The following is a 14,525-nucleotide window of genomic DNA, read 5'->3' on the forward strand; positions in this document are numbered from 1 at the left end:
AATAGTTGTGGCAAGCGGGCTCAGTAGTGGTAGCTCACAGGCTCTAGAGTGCAGGCTCAGTAGTTGTGGTGCACAGACTTAGTTGCTCTGCGGCATGTGGGATCTTCCCAGACCAGGGATGGAACCCATGTCCCCTGAATTGGCAGAGGGACTCTTAACCACTGAGCCACCAGGGAGGTCCCTATTTCTCTACTCCTTAAATCTAGGTTGGCCATGTTATTTGCTTTGGACTTTAGCAAACAAGAGATAAGTGGAAAAATGAAGTTTTGTGTAGTGGAATTTATTTGCTTTGTGCTCTTCAAACTTCAAGCTGCCACTGAAAGAAGTCTGAGTGAGATAATGGCTGACAAGAGACGTGTGACCCTGTCAATAGTCACCCCTATTGGTCTGGTCAACAGTCTGCCAACCACCAGACATATGATTGAAGTCATCCTAGATCATCCAACTGCCAACCAATCTGCTAAATGGCCACAGATTCAGAAATCCACCTAGACCAGAGCACTCCCCAGATGGTCCAGGAATTGTGAGCCAAACAAACGATTGTTGTTTTAAGCCACCATTTGTTTTTGTTTGTTTTTTGTAGAGGAGAGAAAGATCGTTGTACAGCAAGAGCTAATTATATATAAACTTCAAAGACTAGAAGTAAAAACTAGAATGAGAGAAAAAAAATTATACAAGGAAAGCACAGGACAAAAACAAATAAAAAGCAAGACAAAAAAAAGCACAAAATGACAGAAACAAAATTTTAATTATAAGTGTAATAACTATAGTGACAACAAAAAAACTCAAGTGAACTAAAAGGTACAGCTAAGACAAAGATTGACAGATGGAATTTTTTTTTTTTTTTTTTTTTTTTTTTTTTTGCCACTGCTGTGCAGCATGCAGGATCTGAGTTTCCCAACCAGGGATCAAACCGGTACCCACTGCTGTGGAAGTGTGGAGTCCTAACCACTGGACTGCCAGGAACTTACCCAGACTGAATTTTTTTTAAAGATAACTATATGCTATTTCCTTGAGACACACCTAAAATAAGATGTTTAGGTCACAACTAAAAAGAGGAAATTAACAAGTATACTTTTAAAAATAACTCATGAGTAAAAATAAATCATAATTAGAAAAATATTTAAAAGAACACTAGCATGAAGACTGTATCAAAACTTGTGGTACACAACTAATGAAGTATTTAGACTAAAATTTATAGTTTTAAGTGCTTATTAAAGAAATGAAAAAGCTAACAGCGAGTTAGACACTAACTTTGGAAAAAGAAGACCAACAGAGAACAGAAGGAAGAAAGGAAGAAAATAACAAAGATCAGAATGGAAATCCATGAAATGTAATATAAACACATAATACAGAGAAAAAACAAAATCAAAATTGCTGATGAAACTGACAAACTGCTGATGAAATTGATCAAGAAAAAGGAATGGTGGCAGAAATAATCAGCAATACGAATGAAATAGTATATAATTATAAATGCTACAAATATTAAAATATAGCATAAACAATTTAATGCCAACAAGTTTTAAGAGTTTGATAAAAGGGACAAACTCCTAGAAAATATAATTCCTGGACTTTTCTTTATTAGGGGATTTTAAACTACTGACACTCTCTTTGGTGATTATAAGATTATGTAAGCAGTCTACTTTTTGAGTCAGTTTTGGTAAACTACATTTTCTACAAGTTTGTCCATTACCAAAGAATTTATTCCCTAATTTATAAAAAGTTTCTAAGAATCATTGAAAAAAAATAAAATCAATAGAAAATCAATCAAAGAATATGAACAGGCAATTCACAGAAGAAATAAAAACATACAATAAAGTACAAAGTATACTGTACTGATAATTCTTGATAAATGGCAAAGCATAATGCAAATAATGGATGTTAACACATTAATATTTATGACACCACAAGTATTCTTTTCTCATTTAATATAGGTAAAACCTCTACTCATTCTTCTATCTCTCTTCCAGGTTTGTTTCCATTTTTTTTTTTCACTAGCTCTCTGCCTGTCTCTTATTCCATTCTTAGCCTTCTCTTTCTCTCAATCCATGTTTTTTCAAATAGGGTGTTCACCACTTTCCATGGTTTCTACTATGCCTAGTGAAATTATACTTGTTCTTCAATAATAATAGCTACTACTTACAGTGCTTACTTAGTATTTTATCTTTATTAATTATATTGATGAGGAAACTGGGCCACAGGGCTCTTAAGTAACATGCCCAAGAGACATAACTAGTAGAACTCAGTTTTTTTCTTCCAATTTTATTGAGATAAAATTGACATATAGCACTGTATAAGTTTAGGGTGTACAGCATAATGATTTGACTTAACATATATCATTTGACTTAATGATTGTCACATATATCATTTGACTTAATGATTGTCACAAAAAGTTTAGTAAGCATCCATCATCTCAAATAAATATAACATTAAAGAATAGAAAAAATATTTTTCCTTATGATGAGAACTTAGGATTTATTCTTTTAACAGCTTTCATATATAACATACAGCAGTATTAGTTATATTTATCATGTTGTTCATTACATCCCAAGCACTTATATATCTATATCTGGAAGTAGGTACCTTTTGACTGCCTTTATTCAATTCCCCTCTCCCCACCTCCTAATTCTGATCATCACAAATCTGATCTCTTTTTCTGTGAGTTTGTTTGTTTTTGAAGCATGATTGACATACAACTCTATGTTAGTTGCTCTTACACAACACAGTGATTAGCTATTTCTATGCATTTCAAAATGATCCCCACAATAAGTCTACTTATGTCACCACACAAAGATATTACATAGTTATTAACTATATTTCCCACACTATATATTTCATACCTGTGAATTTTTGTTTTGCAACTGGAAGTCTGTACCTCTTAATCTCCCTCACCTATTTCTCTTCTTCTCTCATCCCCCTACCCTATGGCAACCACACATTGTTCTCTGTATCTATAACTCTGTTTCCATTTTGCTTTGTTTGTTAATTTATTTTTTAGATTCCACACTTATGTGAAGTCATACAGTATTTGCCGTTCTCTGTCTGACTTATTTCACATAGCATACCTTCTGGGTCCATCCATGTTGCTGCAAAATAGCAAGATTTCATTCTCTTTTTAAATGGCTGAGTAGCATTCCATTTGAAATATTTACCACATATTCCTTATCTATTCACCTATTGATGGGCACTTATGTTGCTTTCATATCTTGGTTATTGTAAGTAATGCTGCAATGAACATAGTGGTGCATATATCTTTTCTAATTAGTATTTTCATTTTCTTCAGGTAAATATCCAGGAGTGGAATTGCTGGATCATATGGTAGTTCTATGTTTAATTTTTAAAGGAATCTCCATACTGTTTTCTATAATGGCTGCACAAAATTACATTCCCAACAACAACACAAGGGTTTCCTTTTTCCACATCCTCCCCCAACACTTGTTATTTGTTGATAATAGCCATTCTGACAGGTGTGAGGTAATATTGTGAGTTTGATTTACATTTCCCTGATGATTAGTGATGTTGAGCATCTTTTCATGTGCCTGTTGGCCATTTGTATGTCTTCATTGGAAAAATGTCTATTCAGATCCTCTATACGTTTTCTAATCTGGTTGTTTGTTTTACTGATGTTGAGTTGTATGAGTTCTCTGTATATTTTATATATTAACCCCTTATTGGATACATTGTTTGCAAATATCCTCTCCCATTCAGTAGGTGGTCTTTTTCTTTTGTTGATAGTTTCCTTTGCTGTACAAAAGCTTTTTAGTTTGATGTAGTCCCATTTGTTTATCTTTGCTTTTGTTTCTTTTGCCTGAGGAGGCATATTCAAAGAAATATTACTAAAACCAATGTCAAAGAGCTTACTTCCTATGTTTTCTTCTAGAAGTGTTAAGTTTCAGATCCTACGTTTAAATCTTTAATCTTTTTTTTTTTTTTTTTTTTTTTTGGCGGTACGCGGGCCTCTCACTGTTGTGGCCTCTCCTGTTGCAGAGCACAGGCTCCGGACGTGCAGGCTCAGCGGCCATGGCCCATGGGCCCAGCCGCTCCGCGGCATGTGGGATCCTCCCAGACCAGGGCACGAACCCGCGTCCCCTGCATCGGCAGGCGGACTCTCAACCACTGCGTCACCAGGGAAGCCCTAAATCTTTAATCTATTTTGAACTTATTTTTGTTCATGGTATGAGAGAGTAGTCCAATCTGATTCTTTTGCATGTAGCTACCCAGTTTTCCCAACATCATTTATTGAAGAGGCCATCTTTTCCCTATTGTATGTTCTTGCCTCATTTGTCATAGATTAATTGCACATGTAAGTGTAGGTTTATTTCTGGGCTCTTTATTCTCTTCCATTGATCTATGAATCTGTTTTTGTGTCAGTACCATACTGTTTTGATGAGTGTAGCTTTGTACTATGGTTTGACATCAGGGAATGTGGTACCTCCAGCTTTCCTTTTCTTTTCCCAAGATTGTATTGATGATTTAGGATCTTTTGTGTTTCCATATTTGTTCTAGTTCTGTGAAAATTGACATTGGTATTTTGACAGGGATTGCATTGTATCTGTAGATTGTCTGTGTAGTATGGTCGTTTTAACAATATTAGTTCTACCAATTTATGAACGTAGTATATCTTTCCATCTGTTTGTTTCATCTTTAGTTTCTTTCATCAGCATCTTATAGTTTTCTGAGTATAGGTCTTCTGTTCTTTTTGATGCAATTGTAAATGGGATTGGTTTCTTAATTTCTCTTTCTGATAGTTTGTTGTTGGTGTATAGGAATGCAACAGATTTTTATATGTTAATTTTGTATCCCGTAACATTGATGAATGCTAGTATTTTTTGGTGGCTTGTTTAGGGTTTTCTATGTATAATATGTCATCTTCAAACAGTGACAGTTTTACTTCTTCCTTTCCTATTTGGATTCATTTTGTTTCTTTTTCATGTCTGATTGCTGTGGTTAGGAATTACAATATTGTGTAGAATAAAAGTGGTGAGAATGGGCATCCTTGTCTTGTTCCTGACCTTAGAGGAACAAGATCCTCAGCTTTTCACTGTTGAGTATGATGTTGCTCATATATGGCCTTTATTTTTTTGAGACATGTTCCCTGTATACCCACTTTCTGGAGACTATCATAAACAGATGTTGAATTTTGTCGAAAGTTCTTTCTGCATCTACTGAGATTATCCAATGATTTTTATTCTTCAGTTTGTTAACACGGTGTGTCACATTGATTTGTGGATATTGAACCATCCTTGCATCCCTGCCACTTGATAATTGTTTATGATTCTTTTAATGTATTGTTGAATTCAGTTTACAAATATTTTGTGGAAGATTTTTGCATATGTGTTCATCAGTGACATTGGCCTATAATTTTCTTTTCTGTGATATCTTTGTCCGGTTTTGGTATCAGAGTGATGCTGGCCTCATAGGATACATTTGAAAGCATTTCTTTCTCTGCAGTTTTGTTTTTTTTTTTTTTTTTTTTTGGAAAAGTTTGAGAAGGATAGGTGTTAACTCTTCTCTAAATGTTTGGTAGAGTTCACCTGTGAAGTCATCTGGTCCTGGACTTTTGTTTATTGAGACCTTTAAATTTTATTTCTGATTCAATTTCATTACATGAAATTGGTCTGTTCATATTTTCTATTTTTTTCTGGTTCAGTCTTGGGAGATTGTACACTTCTAGGAATTTGTCCATTTCTTCTAGGTTGTCTTTTTTATCGGCATATAATTGTTTGTAGTAATCTCTTATGATCCTTTTTAGTTTGGTGGTGTTGATTGTAAATTCTCCTTTTTCATTTCTGATTTTATTGATTTGGGCCCCTCTCTCTTTTTTTCTTGATGAGCCCAACTAACTGTTTATCAATTTTGTATATTTTTTCAAAGAACCAGCTCCTCAGTTTCATTGATCATTTCTGTTCTTTTTTTGTTTTTTGTCTCTATTTCATTTATTTCTGCTCTGAAATAAATAAATCATGAAGATTTCTTTCCTTCTACTAAGTTTGGGTGTTTGTTCTCCTTTTTTTAGTTCCTTTACGTGTAAATTTAGGTTGTTTGGGATTTTTCTTGTTTCCTGAGGTAAGCTTGTATCATTATAAACTTCGCTCTTAGAACTGCTTTTGCTTCATTCCACAGATTTTGGATCATTGTGTTTTCACTTTCATTTGTCTCCAGGTATTTTTTAAATTTCTTCTTTGATTTTTTCAGTGAATTACTGGTCGTTTAGTAGCATATTGTTTAGCCTCCACGTGTTTGTGTTTTTTGCAGTTTTTCTCTTGTAGCTGATTCCTACTCTCATAGCACTGTGGTTGGTAAGATGCTTGACATGGTTTCAATTTTTAAAAATTTACTGAGACTTGTTTTGTGGCCTACCATGTGATCTACCTTGGAGAATGTTCCATGTGCACTTGAAAATAATGTATATCCTGCTCCTTTTAGAAAGAATGTTATATATATTTATATTATATATATATTTATATTTACGCTATATATATGTGCATATATATACATATGTGTGTGTGTGTGTATATATATATATATATATATATATATATATATATATATATATATATATATTCCATTTGGTCTAATGTATCGTTTAAGGCCAGTGTTTCCTTATCACTTTTCTGTCTGGATGATCTGTCCATTGATTTAAGTGAGGTGTTAAAGTCCTCTACTATTATTGTGTTACTGTCAATTTCTCCCTTTATGTTTGTTAATATTTGCTTTATGTATTTAGGTACTCCTATGTCAGGTGCATATATATTTACAATTGTTATATCTTCTTCTTGGATTGATCCCTGAATCATTACATACTGTCCTTCTTTGCCTCTTGTAATAGTTTTTGTTTTAAAGTCTATTTTGTCTAAGTGTTACTAACCCCAGTTTTTCTTTCATTTCCAGTTGCATGGAATAACTTCTTCCACCCCCTCACTTTCAGTCTGTGTGTGTCTTTAGGTCTGAAGTGAGCTTTTTGTAGGCAGCATATGTACGGTCTTGTTTTTGTATCTATTCACCCACTCTATGTCTTCTGACTGGAGCATTTAGTCTATTTACATTTAAAGTAATTATTATTGATAGTTATGTACTTATTGCCATTATGTTGTTGGGGGTTGTTTTTGTAGTTCTTTTTTTGTTCCTGTCTTCTCCTTTTACTCTCTCCCCTTGTGATTTGATGACTATCTGTATCTGTAGAGTTATGTTTGGATTCCTTTCTCTTTTTTCTGTGTATCTATTATAGATTTTTGGTTTGTGGTTACCATGAGGTTTATGTATAAAAATCTATACATACATACATGATTATTTCAAGTTGCTCATCTCTTAAGTTCAGACACATTTTCCAATCCTACATTTTTACTCCCCCACCCTCATGTTTACTATTTTTGACATATTTTACATCTTTTTCTTTTTTGTATCCCTTACCTACTTGTTGTGGATATAGATTATTTCACTACTTTTGTCTTTAACCTTTATTACCTTTATACATAGCTGACTTACTACCTTTACTGTATATTTGACTTTACCAATGAGACTTTTTCATTCCTAATTTTTATATTTCTAGTTGTGGCCTTTTCTTTTTTGGTTAGAAAAGTCCCTTTAACATTTCTCACAAAGCTGGTTTAATGGTGCTTGTGTCTTTTAGCTTTTGCCTGTCTGTAAAACTTTTGATTTCTCCATCAAATCTGAATGAAAGTCTTGTGGGTAGAATATTTTTGGTTGTAGGTTTTTCTAATGCATCACTTTAAATATATGCCACTTCCTTCTGGCCTGCAGAGTTTCTGCAAGTCAGCTGATAGCCTTCTCAGAGTTCCCTTGTATGTAACTTGTTGCTTTTCCCTTGCTGCTTTTAATATTCTTTATCTTTAATTTTTGCCATTTTAATTACAATGTGTTTTGATGTAGTCCTCTTTGGGTTGATCCTGTTTGGAACTCTCTGCTTCCTGGACCTGGATGCCTGTTTCTTTTCCCAGATTAGGGAAGTTTTTGGCTATATGTCTTCAAATATGTTCTCTGCCCCTTTCTCTCTCTCTTCTCCTTTTGAGACCCCTTTAATGTCAGTGTTACTACACTCATGTTTTCTCAGAAGTCTCTTAAACTGTCCTCATTTCTTTTTATTCTTTTTTCTGTTCAGCTTCAGTGGTTTCCACTACCCTGTTTTCCAGCTAGCTGAACTGTTTCTCTGTAGCATCTAATCTACTGTTGATTCCTTCTAGTGTATTTTTTTTTCAGTTATTATATTTTTCATTTCTGTTTGGTTCTTCTTTATATTATCTAACTGTTTAAAACTTCTAACTTCTCAGTCTGTTCATCCAATCTTCTCCTGAGTTATTTGAGCATCTTTATCACCCTGAACTCATATTGGGTAGATTGCCTACCTCCACTTCACTTTTATTTCTATGTATTTGGTAGGTTGGTTATGTTTCCTGACCTTGGAGAAGTGGCCTTTTGTAGGACACGTCCTATATGTTCCAGTAGTGCTCTCCCTTCTGGTCATCAGAGCTATAGGGGTGCCTCCTATGTGGGTTGCATGAGTCCTTCTCCTGTAGCAGGCTAACTACTGTGGGCAGTCTGGTATGTGTGGCTGGCCCCTTGTTCAGTTAATTACCAGGCCCTGCCTTGTGCAGAAGCTGCCAGCCACTGGTGTGCAGGACCAGGTCATGGGTAGGCTGGCTGCAGAGCCCTGGGGGGTTCCAGGGCTAGTTCTGGCCCACTGGTGGGTAAAGCTAGGTTCTATTGTGGCTAGCTGTGGGACCAGGGGTCCTGGATCCAGTGTTGGCCTGCTGGTGGGCAAGGCAGGTTCCTGACATGGTTGACTAAAGGGTCCAGTTTGTCCCAAAGCTGGTGTCAGCCTGTTGATTAGTGGGGATGCATTCTGAGGTGGCTGGTTGAAGGGTCTGAGGTGTCCCAAAGCTGGTGCTGGACTGTTGGTGGGTTGGCTGGGTACTGACATGGCAGGCTGCTGGGCTGTGTTGGTTCTAGGGCTAATGTCTGCTGACTGGTCAGCAGGGCTGGGGCCCAGGGGATCCTGGAGCTGGTGCCTGCTCACTGTTGGGTGAGGCCAGGTCCTGGGGCTAGTGCTAGCCAACTGGTGGGCAGAGATGTGCCCTAAGGTCTCTGGCTGCTGTGCCCAGGGGACCCAGAGCTAGTGTCAGTCACTAGTGAGGTGAGGTCCAGGATCTACCAGGGCTAGTGCCATCTCACTGGTGGGTAAAGCCAGGTCCTAGGGGTCTGTGTTATTAATCACACAGCCATATGTAGAAAATATCACTTCCTCTGAATAGCTATTATTTTCTCAAAGAAGAAATAATTTATTCTTTTCCTGCATCATTAAAAAACTCTGATTTAAACAAGTAGTGCTGGGATTCAAGTGTACCTGAGCCTTTCCACTTCACCACCCAGAGTAGGAGCAGGGGAGGTAGAAGAAACTGGACAGATTTTGTGAAATCCTGGATTAAGACCATTTGTGCATGCCTCTTGAGAAGCTGATAATGTGCCACACTTTTGCAGCTGTGTAGGGTTCTGGTTGGGGTGTTTGGGTGGTCAGAATTGAGAGAGTCAGCGTATTCCATTAATCTCTAAGTAATGGGGATTTATAGTAAGTGAGCCATGGAATACTCAAGCACTTGTGCTCAGGAATAGCAAGAACTTAGTAAAATCGGGTGGTCTCACAGAAACAGAAACCAAAGGCAACAAGGAATTTGGGGCAGTTAAGGAATTTGGGAACTGACCCTCCAGCACCTCACCCTCACCCTTTGAGCATACTTCAGCCACTCATCACCTGTCTAATCCATTCTCCTCTTGCTAAGAGATCCCTGATTCTTTCCTTCCACTCTCCATATCTTCTCTCTGTCCTAGAACTACTCCTACTCATGGTGAATGCTTTCCCATGACTTTGTGTTTCCATGACTTCTTATTGCCCTCACTCCACATTTATATCATAAGAAGCCAGGTTTTGGAGAGAAGGAACCAGAAGACCAGTTTTGGGAAGGAAGACCATGAATCTTGCTTCAGACATGTTGAATTTGAGGTGCTCATAGGCCATCCAATTTAAATTTGGCCAACTGGGCCAATGTGAACCTTTCCTCCAATCTCCATCTAGGTCTGGATCATAGAGGATAAGTCTGGGCTAGAGATGTGGACTTGAGAGTCATTGACTCCCAGGTAGAAATTCTTCTAAACTAACCTAAACTCAGGGTACTCTATTAGTTCCTTCATTTTGTGCTTCTTCAGGGTTTTCATACACAGCTCATGAGGTAGCATGTAGAGTGGTTAGAGTATGCACAGTCTTTTCAAACAGATAGAGCCAAGTAAAATCCTACTGAGCAACTTATTAGCCATATGAACCATGAAAAGTCACTTAATGGTTTTGAGCCTCTGTTTCCTCATCTTTAAAATGAAGCAATTATTTGAGGGTTAAAAAAAATAATGATACCAGAGGAGAATAAGGAGACATGACAACTAAGTGTAATGTGATATCCTGGATAAGATCCACCCCCCCACACAAAAAAGGGCATTAGTGGGAAAACTGGTGAAATTCAAATAAAATTAGAAGTTTAGTTAATAATAATGTACCTATGTTAATATCTTAGTTTTGACAAATATACCTAGTATGTAAGATGTTAGCACTAGGGAAAGTTGGGCAAAAGGCATATAGGAACTCTCTGTACTATCTTTGTAACTTTTCTTTAAATCTAAACTTATTCCAAAATAAAAATTTTATTAAAATATAATCAAACAACTATTTATATATAATTTAATATAAATATAAAATTTATATGAAATTTAAGTGTGTATACTTTACATATATATGTATATTAAATTTTATAGCTCTGTTTGCTGAGATAATTAGAAGCAGTGACACTCCAGTAGCAATGAGCACACCTGAGCCCAGATCTTGGTTTCTGAATACCATTCTCCAATAAAAAGAACCAAGATTCCTTGAAGAAATGGGATTTCAGGGCTGGGGCAAGGAAAATACAAGATAGGCCTGGAGCACCTTTTAGTGCCAAGAGTAAGAAAGTGCTCAAAAGACAAAATGATGGGGAAATGTCAAAGGGACACAGGAACCAACTGAAAGAGCTCCCAAAGACCAAATTTGGAATAATTTGGGCAAGAAAATAGATAACACAGTATTAGATTATAACCTAAGGCATAACATAAATATTCATGAACCCATATGGATATAAATAAATGATTGAACAAATAAATAAATGAAAAGAAAATTTTTCCTTATAGAATTCCAAATCATGTATGTTGATATTTTGACCCCTACAGAAAGTGAGGCCTAATTCCCCCACCTTGAGTGTAGGTTCCTCTTAGTGACTGGTTTCCAAAAACAGAGTATGAAAAGGGAAACACAGTAACTGTTCAGTTGAGAGATCTGGCAGACACCACCCTAACCAAGTGAGAAAGGTTAACTCACCAGCAGTAGGTCATGTTAATATCATGTGCCCCCAATATGATGCAATGAGAAGGTTGCTTTACTTCTGTGGTTTTCTTTCCAAAAATCTGTAGCTTTAGTCTAATCATGAGAAAATCAAAATTGAGGAATATTCCACAAAATATTACTTGACCAGTATCCTCAAAATTGTCAAAGTCATGAAAAACAAGGAAAGACTGAGAAACTGTCACAGACAAGAGAAGAAAAGGAGATGTGATGATAAAACATAATGTGGCAGTCTGGATTGGATCCTTGAGCAGAAAAAGGACACTTGTAGAAAAATGGTGAAATATGAATAAAATCTGGAGTTTAGTTAATAGTGATATACCAATGTTAATCTCTTAGTTTTGCTAAATGTACCATAATTATGGAAGATGTTAATATTAGGGGAGACCAAACAAAGGTATATGGGAACTCCCTGTACTATCTTTGCAACTTTTCTGCAAATCTAAAATTATTCCAAATTTTAAAATTTTATTGAAAAGAAATCATCTGGGCCTATTGGATTCACATGTGAATTATTTAAAACTTTCAAGAAATTTAAAATTTCCATATTATATCATTTATTCCAAAAAAGATGGCAAGATATAAATTCAATTTATTAGGCATATATGGTCCTGATAAAGGTAACACACACATTCAAACAGAGGATAATAATAATGACCAATGAAACGTGTTGAATATTTAGTATATTCCAGGCACTGTTCTAAGTAATTTATGTGAATTAACTCAATTCATCCTTACAACAATCCTGTGAAGGAGTTAATTTTATTATTATCATTTTATAGTTAAGGAAATTGAGATATAAGCTTAAATAAGATTACTGAAGCAAGATGTGGTAGATTACAGACCCTAGGACACATCAGTAGACTACAGACAGTCTTAAAATGGAATTTAACATTATATATAAGCATAGTGTCAGAAAACACACTTTTTCTCAGTGTAACACACTCCTAGTTGTCCACATTTTCTACTTAAGTGTCTTAGTTTGTGTTCTTCCAAAAGCCAAGGCTGAGGTCAAGATTTGGGTACAAGTAGTTTATTTGGGAGATGATCCCAGAAAGCACAGTATGAAAGTGGGGAATAAACAGGGATGACAGGAGAGCTAACAAAATTGTTTTAATAAGCTGGTTAACCACTGTGGGTAAATGGGGCTCAATCTCCTGGGGACCCTCTGAAAGAATGTGCAGAATATGTCTCAGAATTGTAACATGGGTATTTTCCCTCATTTCCAGTCTCTTATTAGTTAAGGGTTGCTCTAAGAGCATTAAATCTCAGGCAGCACATGGACTGAGTATGTGGCAGTGGCCAGAGAATGCCCCCAGGCAGAGATGTAAGAAGTGATTGTTGTGTACAGCAACTCGTCTGCAGGTGCCCTCAGTTTGGACCAAGGAAACATGGGCTAAACACTGATAGTCAGTCACAGTAACAAAACAATGATTTTGTTTGGTGTGGTAATATGTTGAGCTAAAAATGCTGTTATGGACTGAATTGTGTCCCCCCAAATTCATAAGCTGAAGCCCTAACCCTCATTGTGACTGTATTTAGAGATAGGGCCTTTAACAAGTTAGTTGGGGTGGGGTCATAAGGGTGGAACCCTAAACCAATAGAATTTATAAAAAGAGGAAGAGACATCAGACATCTCTTTCTCTTTCCTTGCACACACAGAGATAAGGCCACGTGAGGACACAAGGAGAAGACAGTCTTCTGCAAGCCAGAAGAGAGCCTTTACCATAAACAGAATCTGCTTTCACCTTGATCTGAGACTTCTAGTTTCTGGAAATGTGAGGAAATAGATTTCTGTTATGTAAGCTACCAGTCTGTGGTATTTTGTCACTGCAGCCCAAGCAGACTAATACGTTTACTTTTTCAGACATCCTGGTAGCTAGGGGTGAACAGTAAGTCTTGGTTATGGCTAATGATATACAAAGAAGCCTTCGGGTGGAAACTCTGAGAAAGTTTCTTTAAAAAGGTCAGACTCAAATGGCATGCTTCTTCAAGCTCCCTCCATTTTCCTACTGGAGCAGCAGTCCTTTCTTATGATCACAAGGGGACAGGCATATGGATAATTCTCTCTGTGACAAAGGAAGCAGCAGGGAAAGATGGAAGTAGCCTGGGTGTCTGATGGTGTTGTTGGACTCCCACACTAGCACTGCAATGTGCTATATACCAATGGGTGGCACACAGCTCGACTGCCTAGCTCAGATTTCTTACTGTGTGCTAAATAAATTTATATTTGTTTGAGCTACTGATACTTGGGTCTTGTGTTATTCCCAAGTTTCCATATGATATCATATTCCCAGATGATAAATCCAAGGAGAAAAGATGGAAAAACAAGAAGTTATAAAGTTGTGAAGCCACAGCATAAACTGAAGCTTTCTCCTCCTTCAGAGAAAGAATGTGGAAGGTGAGTTAAGTTTTTTGGTTTTTTGTTTTTTTGTTTTTGCGGTACACGGGCCTCTCACCGCTGCGGCCTCTCCCGTTGCGGAGCACAGGCCCCGGACGCGCAGGCTCAGCGGCCATGGCTCACGGGCCCAGCCGCTCCGCGGCATGCGGGATCCTCCCGGACTGGGGCACGAACCCGTATCCTCTGCATCGGCCGGCAGACTCTCAACCATTGTGCCACCAGGGAAGCCTGAGTTAAGTTTTTTAAAACATTATTTGTTTTAAATAAAATGTTAAGTAAAATGTTTTAAAATGTTAAACAGTGATGAAAATAAATGGAAAAAAATATAAGCAAAATCTACATGATTTTTTAAGATAAAACTTAACACTTTAAAGAAATCTCTTTCTTTGAAGCATATACAAAAGCCCAGGATCAGATGGCTTCACATTCTATCAAACATTTAGAGAAGAGCTAACACCTATCCTTCTCAAACTCTTCCAAAATATAGCAGAGGGAGGAACACTCCCAAACTCATTCTACGAGGCCACCATCACCCTGATACCAAAACCAGACAAAGATGTCACAAAGACAGAAAACTACAGGCCAATATCACTGATGAACATAGATGCAAAAATCCTCAACAAAATACTAGCAAACAGAATCCAAAAGCACATTAAAAGGATCATACACCATGATCAAGTGGGGTTTATC

This window comes from Physeter macrocephalus, chromosome 4 (genome assembly GCF_002837175.3).
Source record: "Physeter macrocephalus isolate SW-GA chromosome 4, ASM283717v5, whole genome shotgun sequence".
NCBI classification, from domain to species: Eukaryota; Metazoa; Chordata; class Mammalia; order Artiodactyla; family Physeteridae; genus Physeter; species Physeter macrocephalus.